General features: G+C 37.3%; 1 long non-coding RNA gene across 2 annotated transcripts; it reads right to left on the bottom strand.

Annotated features, from left to right (window-relative positions):
- Positions 1–8,441: 8,441 nt before the first annotated feature.
- LOC110883251 lies at positions 8,442–9,237 on the bottom strand. Of its 2 annotated transcripts, none has more exons than XR_002560411.2 (3): positions 9,072–9,237; positions 8,804–8,947; positions 8,442–8,739 (listed from the first exon to the last, which is right to left on the bottom strand). It is a non-coding gene; the product is annotated as an uncharacterized LOC110883251 (long non-coding RNA). The 2 variants fall into 2 exon arrangements; XR_004892832.1 differs by having other exon boundaries at positions 8,804–8,926.
- Positions 9,238–11,109: the final 1,872 nt, after the last annotated feature.

Below are 11,109 nucleotides of genomic sequence, written 5' to 3'. Positions count from 1 at the left end.
ACTCTCGTCATCGCGACGCCAAATGTTCATGACGTCAGATGTATCGCGAATGGAACGCCGTTGCTGGCTAAAGTGTGTCAAAACTTTTCACGCAGATCCTTCCAAGATTCGATCTGTCCGATTGGTAGGTTATCAAACCAAATTCGCGCTGGTCCGGTCAGGGTCTGAACGAACAGATGACACAATAATGGAAGGGTCCAACCCCCAACCAGACCTGCGCTGGTAAATACTCTTAGGTGGTCATCGGGGTCTGTCAACCCATTAAATTTACCCACATTGGATGGTAATTTAGCTTTCTCAAGTGGAGCCAAAGCTATTTCCATGATGAACTTTGAATTTTCCGCTGCTTCCGCAGAGCGGTAAATCAAATCATAGTTGTGTTCTGCCTCAGGGTTATAAACCGCTCGAGGCCTGCATTTATTATAATTTGGCTGCAATCAATTGAACACATTGGTATTTGCACTTAAACGATATGTTGGATCAGACTCGTCGGTGTGGGTGTCCCGTTGGGAACCTAACCTGTCATGGACCGATTGTCTTCGGTGAGGATGTGATCTACCATGACTTTCTCTCTGATGGCTTTCTGTCTGAGTGTACTCACGTTGTGATGTGGATCTGGCGTAAGCTTCTGTACCCCCGTAAGTTGAACTTTCCCGTTGGGAAGCGTTTGCCCGAGATCCTGGTCTTCGTGACTGAGTAAAGGGAGCAGTCTGAGCACACAGCTGTGTGTATACTGCGTTCAGTGCCCCTTGAGACCTGACGTACCAGGATATTGGAGTTTCTCCTGGTGGCAAAATTGATTGAGCAGGGTTGGCTGGTAACATTTCTGGAGGACCGTTTGCTCGGTTGGATTGAACCTCGTTGTCATCCGAGGCATCCTCTGGAATTCCTTCTATTTGAACATTGTTCTCGACGTTCGGTCGAAGACCGGTTTGTCGATGAGATGATGAATTTGCTGCCATAATAGAGGATGAAAAGAACTGAATCGGAACGAGATGAAAACTGAAAAAATAGAGGAAACGGTGGGCGCCAATGAAGAAACACTAGATAAATGGTCGGAACCGAGATATCTAGGGGGTTTGAATCCGCATAAAAGGTTGGTTTCCACTCGATTGATTCAGATCGGATTGATCTTCTTCTCCGATAACTTTGCAAAAAAGAGCACCGTTAGCCTCGCCAGGGGAGAAAGGGGGTTCTCTCCTTGACCCGACTCCGGTGTGAGAATAAGTATTGGTAATGAAGAAGAAGATGTATTTTGTAAGTGTGTGTAACTTGCCTTCATACTTGGGTTCCATCTCATATTTATAGCCGGGAGTCATTTTAAGCGGGAAAACCCGTTAGTGAAAAGTTGACGGAAGATGCTAACCCCGTAAGCGGTTACATCCCCTTCCGTTAAGCTTCTCGATCCGATGTGAGAGCACACGGATTGTGACTTAGATCGAAGGCTGGGAATTTGCCACGTGTAAAGTGATCAAGTGGAGATTACTCTCCAATCGCATGCTTCCGTTGTGAATTCAGGGATGCATGAGATGGTGACACGTGTCCAGACGGTTGTAACCGTCTTGGTGGTGCACGATTGTATTTCTTCTAGAAGATTACTGTTGTAATCTGGTGTGGCACCTTATCGTGTGGAGACAGGTGAATAAATAAATCCCAAGTCTGGGTAAATAATATCCAAGTCTGGATATAAAGGCGGGAGTATTTATCTTAGGATTTTCATCCTTTGTTTTTGGGAGAAAGCGCAAAGGTTTATGATTTCCTTTGGGTGCGCAAGTGTTGACAGTTTGACTGTTCTTTAAATCTCAGTTTGTGAGACCAGTGCGCGGCCGCGCAAGGTATAAGGTTGATCAGTAAGGTTTTGGTATAGTCCTCAGCGCTTTTTATTGGGTTTTTGGAACCTTACCCCTTCACTTACTGAAAACCCTAAGACAACAATGCGAGTAATCTTCTTTTTGTTAAATGTTTTTACAAAACCTCACTTAATTAAATATATATTAAACATCTATTGAGTATTTGTAAGAATACAATTATCGTGGGTATGTTGTGGTTTTGTATACAAAATTTGTTACTGGCGTGGTAACATTTCCACAAGTTGAGTATGACAGTACCACGGATGTTAATTGTTATATCTTGGAAACAAATGTAATTGCAGATGTGCCCTCAATACTGTAACAAAATGTGAAAGCCAATTAGAAGCCAGCTGGACAGCACTGAAGGCTGGGAAAAGTGGCAATAAAGTTACATAAAAGAAATAGATGTTTTTCTTAAATAAGAATAGGATTTATTCCTATGAAATGCATGTACTGAAAACTTGGGTTTTACCCATGTGTTTAAAGTTATGAAAATGTGATATTTTACTCTGATAAAATATTTCTTAACTACGGTCCTGATGAAAATTTCCGCTGCCAAATTAGAAAATAACGCGATACCACCGAAATTGGCTCGCGACCGCCCGTTCCCGGGGATTAGGGATCGGGGGTTGCGACACATACTACCTAAATATCAAACAACAAATTTCAAAAGATTACAAATTTACATCACATTAAATGTTAAAATCAACAATTGAGATAACGACTTGCAAACTACATCAAATCGAATAGAGATAACGACTTACAAACTACATCAAATTGAATGTTAAAATCAACAATGGATTACCTAGAAACTATTTTGAATGTCTAAACAAACATGTCAATATACAATTTGAACACCAACTTTGTTCACTTTTAACATTTTTCTCGAATTTTCTAATTTACAATTTGAAGTATCCGTTTTCACTTGATCTCAAGTTATTTCGTTTGACTAAAAATACATCAAACTGCTTTACAAATATCAAACTATTTCCTACCTTAAAGTCAAAATGCTTTACAAATATCAAACAGGTTCCTGGGAACCCCTTAAATATACCTTAACAATATAAATTTCGAATCAAACAGGTTCCTGGGAACCCCCTAAATAAGCGTAGGTCCGCCCCTGCCCTCCTTGAGGATATAAGCTCTGCAGATCACAGGGTAAAGGGATTAGGGTTGCATAATTACACAAACCACGCTATACCAATAAACATTATTAATAACCAATAGCTTATTTAATTTATCTAACACAAATGTTTATAATATAGGAATAGAAATATTTTTACGCACATATATGCATATATCAATTCAAGTATATTAAGAGGTTCAAATGAGAAGAATAAAATATGTAAGAAGAGTAAGAACGATATCTAATGGGTTCTTGCTGAAAATAAGAATGTCATTGCAGAGACTGAGCTAGTTAAAGTGATGGACCTTAAACAAAGGTCTCGGGTTAGATGGGCAAAAGAGGGGGATGAAAACTCGAGATTTTTTCACACTTTGATTAATTGCAGAAAGGAAAGTAATGTGGTTCATGGGCTGTCTATCGGGGGTGAGTAGGTTTCTAAACCCTCCTTGGTGAAGAAAGAGGTTTTTAAGTTTTTTCGTTCTAAATTCATGGAGGAGTGTGTTAATCGTCCGTTGTTTCCCTGTCCTAATATGAGAAAGATCTCGGCATCCGATGTGACCTGGGTGGAATCTCAGTTCAGTGTTGAGGAGATAAAATCTGCTGTTTTTTAATGTGGGGATGATCGGGCTCCCGGCCCGGACGGGTTTAATTTCCGGTTCTTTAAATCTTTTTGGAGACTTTTTGAGGCTGATTTCATTAGTCTTATGGAGGCGTTTTTTGATTCGGGCGTCGTCAACCCGGGTTGTGGTTCTTCCTTTATTGCTCTTGTCCCCAAAAGAAAGGATCTTATTGGCCTTAATGATTATTATCCTATAAGTCTTGTGGGGGTGATTAATAAAGTTGTTTCTAAGGTTCTCGCTAATAGGCTCAAGAAAGTGCTCGGGTCGGTCATCTCTGATTCTCAATCAGCATTCTTGAATGGTAGGTCTATTCTGGATGGGCCTCTAGTTATAAACGAGGTTTTATCTTGGTTAAAGAAGCGTAGAAAAAATCCTTCCTCTTAAAATTTGACTTTGAAAAGGCCTATGATAATATCAATTGGGGTTTCATGGTGGACGTTTTTCGTCAAATGGGCTTCGGATCTAAGTGGCGTAGTTGGCTTTGGGGGATTCTTTCCTCGGCTCGGGCTTCGGTCTTGGTCAATGGGTCTCCGACCTTTGAATTCAAGTGTGGTAAAGGTATGAGGCAAGGCGATCCTATTTCTCCGTTTTTGCTCGTGGCAGTTATGGAGGCTCTGTCTTGTCTTATCGATAAGGCTGGGGAGATTGGAGTGTTTTCGGGGATTCTTCCTCCCAATGACGAGCCGAGGTTGACCCATATGTTTTTTGCCGATGATGCTCTTATAATCGGTGAATGGGAGGAGAATAATGCTCTGAATATCGTCAGGATATTGAGATGTTTCCACGCTTGTTCTGGCTTGAAAATTAATTTCGAGAAATCTAATTTATTTGGGATATGGGTGTCTAATGAGGATGTTAGGATGATGGCGGATACGGTGGGTTGCAATCCGGATGCTCTTCCTTTTAAGTACTTGGGTTTAAGAGTGGGGGCCAACATGAATCGTATTTGCAATTGGAAACCAGTGTATGACATTTTTGAGTCTAGACTAGCTTTATGGAAGGCGTCTCTCCTGTCTATCGGTGGGAGAATTATTCTTATCCGGTCCGTCCTTCAGAGTTTACCGAATTATTTTTTCTCGCTTTTTAAAGTGCCGGTGAAAGTGGTTAAGGATCTGGAAGGTTTAATCAAAAAATTCCTTTGGGGAGGATTGTCTGATGTTAAAAGGACGCATTGGGTGGCTTGGGATAAAGTGGCTTCGTCGAAGAAAAACGGGGGATTGGGAATTAGCAAGCTAAGACATGTTAATATTGCTCTTTTGAGCAAGTGGGGTTGGAGATACAAGTGTGAAAAGAATAATCTTTGGGTCAAGGTGATAGACGCTATTCATTCGGGTGGCTCGGGCTGGTCGTTCTTACAGGTTATGAGATCCCTTGGAGGTGTTTGGCAGAATATAGTCTCTGCTATCAACAAGCCTATGCCGGGTAACATCCGGCTTCGTAATTTTTTTCGGGGTTCGGTTGGTAGAGGTAGCGATGTGTTGTTTTGGTTGGACCCGTGGCTGAAAGATGTCCCCCCTCAAAGAGGTGTTTCCTAACTTGTTTGAGTTAGAATTGGTTAAAACATGTTCGGTTCGTGATCATCTGATGGGAGAGTGGCTGTGGAAGCATGATCCGGATTGTGTGGACGAGATCAGGGAGTTGAGCGACTTATCAGCAGGCCTTAGCACGGTTTCTTTGAGCAATGATTTCTATTCCTGGAAATGGCTGGGTGATAGCTCAGGTATTTTCTCTGTTAGTTCTGCTAGGAGTATCCTGGAGAAGAGCTTGGTGAGTTGCAGTGGCTATATCATGGACTGGTGTAGGTGGATCCCGGTTAAGTGCAATGTCTTTGCCTAGAGTGCAGAAATGGGCAGAATTCCCACTGCAGACGCGCTTCGGAGAAGGGGTATAGTTGTCGGAGATGGCCTTTGTCCTTTGTGCAGATCCGAGGAGGAATCCGTCGACCATTTATTCATTTCCTGCATCGTGGCTTCGGTGATTTGGAAGAAAATTAGTCCATGGTGTCATACCGCTCCCGTATACGCTTTTTCTTTTAAATATCTGTTGGACCTCCACAAAAGTGGGAATTTTAGAGCTGGGGAAAAGGCTGCGTTTCAGGGCATTATTCGGGTAGCTTGTTGGTGTCTTTGGTTGGCGCGGAACAAGGCGCTGTTCTCGGCAGCGGAGGTTAAGGTGGATTCCATTTTTAGTGATGTAAATTCTTTGGGTTTTTTGTGGTTTAAGCATGGAATTAAGAGCAATCCTATTTCGTGGTCGGATTGGTGTAAATTTGTAATTATGTAGTTGTCTTTGTTTCCCAGCTCAGTCTTTGAGCTTGGGTGTTTTCTAATGAAGTTTTCCTTAAAAAAAACCAATAAAAAAATAAAGTTCTTATTCGATTATATTACAAGGGTGTAATAGTAACTTACATAAATATACTAATTGATCGTCAACTCCACTTTTTAAGCACCTAAGAGCATTCACAATCAATTCTCTACTCCATCTTTATAATTATACAAAAAATCACTACATTTTCACACCCTTAGGGTAATGGTTTTAGATTATGGATTAGAGATGGGTGACATGGTACTGACATGGCGGGCCATGATGGTCATGAGGGTAATGACCACACCCTATAGCTTAAGAGATAACGAAGATTATGGTAATAAAATTTAGTGTTGTTTGTGTGGAGATATGAGTTCATATAAGAACGTAATCTAAGAATTTTTTTTCTTTTAAATCTAGTAGCCATTTAATTACCATCTGTTTTGAAAATTCAAAAAAATCATGTGGGTCAAGGATGATAAAAGGCACATCCGTGAGGTTCTTCACGTGGAACGGGGCAACACCCTCTTCAAAAGATAGGCGGGACGGTGTTGAGGCGTGAAAGAACGCCCACCCCACCATGTAGTGTTATCGTTTTAGATAATTTAAACACCACGGATTACATCTTCTAGTGTAAATACAATCTACAAAAGAGTAAAAAGACAAGCTTCGTGACACCCAACTTTTTTTTAACAGGAAATTTCTTTACTCTTGTCGTCTGTAGGACTTGAACTCAAGACTTCTCCCCCAAGGTGTTTGAAGACATTGTATTTGCCAATAGACCACCACCCCATTGGCTCGTGACACCAACTTAGTTCTCCTGAGACGTCCCATGTGACATTTAATGCTTGAAACAACTAATTTATGCTACTTTTATGTAACGCTATATTGCATCACATGCGCACCAAATATGGTGTTATACCAAACCGTCACACCAAACATTAAAAGTTTCTTTGCAATTTTTTTCTAAGTTTTATATACACCCTTATCATATTTAGTTAATTATAATACTACATGGATATTTTTTACTAGTTCAATATATTTCAGTAATTAATTATCTCATAATTTGATTAGTCACGAGATCTCAAAATTTTTACATTTATACATATGACCAAACATGAAGACTCTTAGAGGGTGTTTGGGGTTGAGTTTTTAATGAGATTTTTAAATTATTGAGTTATGAAATCGTAAATAATCAGTTTTGAGTGTTTGGCTAAAAAAATTTAAAAACTGATTATTTGCGTTTAGAAAGTTACAAAACGCAGTTTTCCAAAAGCAGCTCCCCCCTACTGCAACAAAACGCAGTTTTTCAAAAATTGATTATTTGCGTTTAGAAAAAAAATTTCACTTGTTTATCTGATTTTCACTTGATTATCTGATTATTGTGATATCAAGCAACATAATCAAATCCAAACAATATCTTTCAACATCATGTTTTGTTACAGTTAATTATCTGATTCTGATTATTCAAAACGCATAACCTATTTTCAAAACTCAACCCCAAACACTCTCTTACTACATATTTTGTTTTTTTATGGTTAGTCTTTTTTTTATTTGCTTTTTGTGCATCTAACTCCCAAACTTTCAACATTTACATCTTCTCAACGTTTTAAAAACTTTGTAAAATGTTTATTCGACCCCCCTTGAATTTCAGGTTCTTAGTTTTGTGTATGAAGCAGTATACATTCAAGTTGGTCTACGTCGAATCAGATCAAATATCATACGTTTTTTTATTTATTTTTATGTACGTTTTCAATTGTTCGACATTTTAACATAAAATTTGTTTACATATATAAAAAACATGAAGACTCTTATGAATAGTACATGTTTTGTTTTTTATGGTTAGTCTTTTTTTGTGGCTATTTTGCGTTTGTGCATCTAACCCTTCAACTTCAACATTGACACTTACATCCCTTCAACTTTTTTAAAAACTTTGTAAAATGTTCATTTGACCCCTCGAGTTTTGCATTCTTATTTTATGTATGTGCCGGTATACATTCAAGTTGGTCTACGTTGAATCAGATCAAATATAATACGTTTTTGTGCTTATTTTTATGTATGTTTTCAGCTGTTCTATGTTTTGACGTAAAGTTTGCTCAGAAACGAGTAAAGTCAAATATAATACATTTTCATTTTTACGTTTCAAAATTGTCGCAGAGCACGTTGAGTAAAATAACTAGTTCAAATAAAAATAAGTTAAAGACAAAAAAAAACTCATTTGATACTAAATACATCAACACTTCTCTTGCATACAATTAACAATTTTTAAGTGAATATAAATAGACTCGTTTTCAAGCAAAATTTATCTGGTCAATTTACAAATTATCATTCTTATTTATTTCCAAACTAGTACTTAGACCAGCGCGCGTTGCGGCGCGGGTACAGTGCAAACATTGAACGGATAAGTATAAGCGTCATGTAATGCGTACACCATATGAAAACGTGTGTTTTGACATATCCGATATAATAGCATTGCGGTTGGATCAAAATGTAAGGTAATCGAATTTATATTATACAATAATAACGTATTTATATGTGATCCAACTCATACATAAGAAACATAAAAAAAAACATAAAACATGTATAAAAGAAAAGCTGACACATGTAAAAAAAAGACATATTCATATCAAGGGTTAAAGTTTGATCCCTTTCGATTCAGAACCAAATTTACGGCGAAACGTTTTAAGTTGACTAATTGTATACTTTAAAGAGAAATTGGACTTCTTAATTTGGTTGGGCTTCTTGGAAACTATAATATGCTCTCTGCATTTTGATTTGTCTTCAAAAACTTCCCATCACTTATATTATTTATGTAGGCTCAAGAGTAGAGTACCATTCCCTGCATTACACAATGAAACATCAATACATTTCATATGCAAGAGTATAATTTAGATTAAATTTACCTCTTATAAAACAGTACTTCATATGCCTCCCTTGTAAAATAGCAAAAGCTCCATGTGATTTAATATCTCCTTTTACAAACGCAGCAGCAGCTTGTTCCAGCCTCATGATCGTCTTTTGAGTTTCTGCATTCTCGTATTTAAAGGCTGAAAAATTAAGTTAAAACTATATACCATTCATTTTGAGATCATCAATTGAATCTTTGTATGAAATAAGATTCATGATTTGCTAAACTTGAGATGAAGACCATAACATCATAAAGTAACATACTTTGTAGAAGCTCAGAACTCTCAATTCGACTCATATATAAATGTTGTTCATTAAGACTCGCAACCTCATCAAGTATCTGCAAATATACAAAAAATAAAATTACAAAAAAGTTGTATGAAAAGAAAAAACATAGTTTTTTTCGAAGATAAAAGGAAAAAAAGATACGGAAGACATCACTGAAAGGTTTCTCTAAGCTCTGAAATGAAACTTACAGGTATTAAAACAAAGGCCCCATAAAGAAATGCTAAAGAACTGGTATACCTACCACACACTAAATGCTTAATAAAAAAAATTCTAACCATGACAAACATGTATTCACTACTAACGATTCAACAACTAACCAGTTGTCGTGCAAGTTGTAATCCAATCCATCAAAGAATTACAAAAATAAAACACTTTTGAGTCAAGCAAACAAACAAACAGTTGGCGTGCATACACTAACCCAATCTACTAAAGGCAAAATCCATATATTTTAACTCTCATGCATCAGAAAACATTCAAGTACAACCCACTTTCAACAAAGTAAGAAAGTACTATAAAAAATCAAGAGCATATCACTGGCAAAACCAACAAAACGAAAAAAGAAAAGCGGCAAAAAACACATTTTGTTCCATTCTTTTCATTAGAAAAATGAGTAATTGTAAGAGTTGCATAAAATGGGCATATACTATTCTTTGTTTAGCTAGTATATTATAGTAGTTGGCATACGATTTAACCATTGTGTAAAAAAAATATTTTCTCTTAACAATATTCTTTACCCACTTCTAAAATAAAAAGGATGGATATGTAACTTCTTTACATTCAAGGGCGTAGCTTTGTGGGGGCGGGAGGTGACAGCCGACCCCCCGAACTTTTCGCTCAGTATGTAGTTTTCGTATAGAAATTTTTGGGTATATACATTTTTGACCCTCCTGTTTTATAGAAATTTTTGGTATATACGTTTTCGACCCCCGATAGGAAATCTCAAGTTTCGCCACTGTTTACATTACCCATAGAACAATAACAGCAACAAATAATGCTTCTCCATTCTTCGGTTGCTAATGATGATTAGTTGAATACAATTGAACACCTCACTCCATATAACAACAATTCAAAGATATCCCAAAACATTAATAAGTCTTGAAATGAATTAATTAAATGGGTTTATTTTGAGAAAGAAAATAGGAAACACAACAAAAGTTGTTGTTTCACATTAGACTTCTAAGCTAACCTATACGTACAGAAATTGTTTAATTGTTTATATATAAGCTAATCTGTAAGTACAATAATTGTTTATACAGAGGATGATATGGTGGGCCGTGAGTTGCACATGATGGGAAGTAAAAGGGCGGGTAAGATTGTGAGTGTGATTGGAGCAATGTAAGAAAATACCACCGACATATGTAGAAAAAAAAGAAAGTGGTCGGTGGCCGAAGCCACCGACTTTCTCATTTAAGATGTTACTAGCAATTAGAATCGTGCGTGTTGCGGCGCGGATGCATTACAAACATCTAATGTATTAGTCTAAGCATTATGTGATACATTAATCATATGACATTACAAAGTTGAGAAGGTGCAAAAATGGAGTAATAGTACAAAGAGTAACAGCGTAAACTTTAAAACTTGATGGGGTAGTGGCGGTAAAAATGGAGTAATAATGCAAGGACTAAAAACGCAACGTCTAAAATTTGAGGGGGTGGTGGCGTTAAAAATGGAGTATCGTGCAAAGGGATAAAAACACAAAGTTTAAAAGTTGAGTGGTGATGGCATTAAAAATGGAGTAACAGTGCAAGGGATAAAAACGCAAAGTTTAAAAGTTGAGGGGGTGATGTCAAAATTCAAACTTGATGGTTAAAAAAGTAAATTTCAAATGTCGACAGGATGTAAAATGAAGTAACAATGCATGAGTTAAAAATGCAAGTTTTAAAAATTGTAAAATGGAACAATAGTCTAGAGTTAAAATTGTAATTTTCAAAAATGAAAGTGTATAAATACAAAGTAATGGTAGAAAAGTTAAAATTAAAAGTCTTTAAATTGGAAGGGGTTAGGTGGTAAATAC

The sequence above is a fragment of the Helianthus annuus genome, chromosome 5, assembly GCF_002127325.2.
Source record: "Helianthus annuus cultivar XRQ/B chromosome 5, HanXRQr2.0-SUNRISE, whole genome shotgun sequence".
Taxonomy (NCBI): domain Eukaryota; kingdom Viridiplantae; phylum Streptophyta; class Magnoliopsida; order Asterales; family Asteraceae; genus Helianthus; species Helianthus annuus.
The sequence above is the reverse complement of the archived record's forward strand: the minus strand, read 5'-3'. Positions and strand labels throughout refer to the sequence as shown.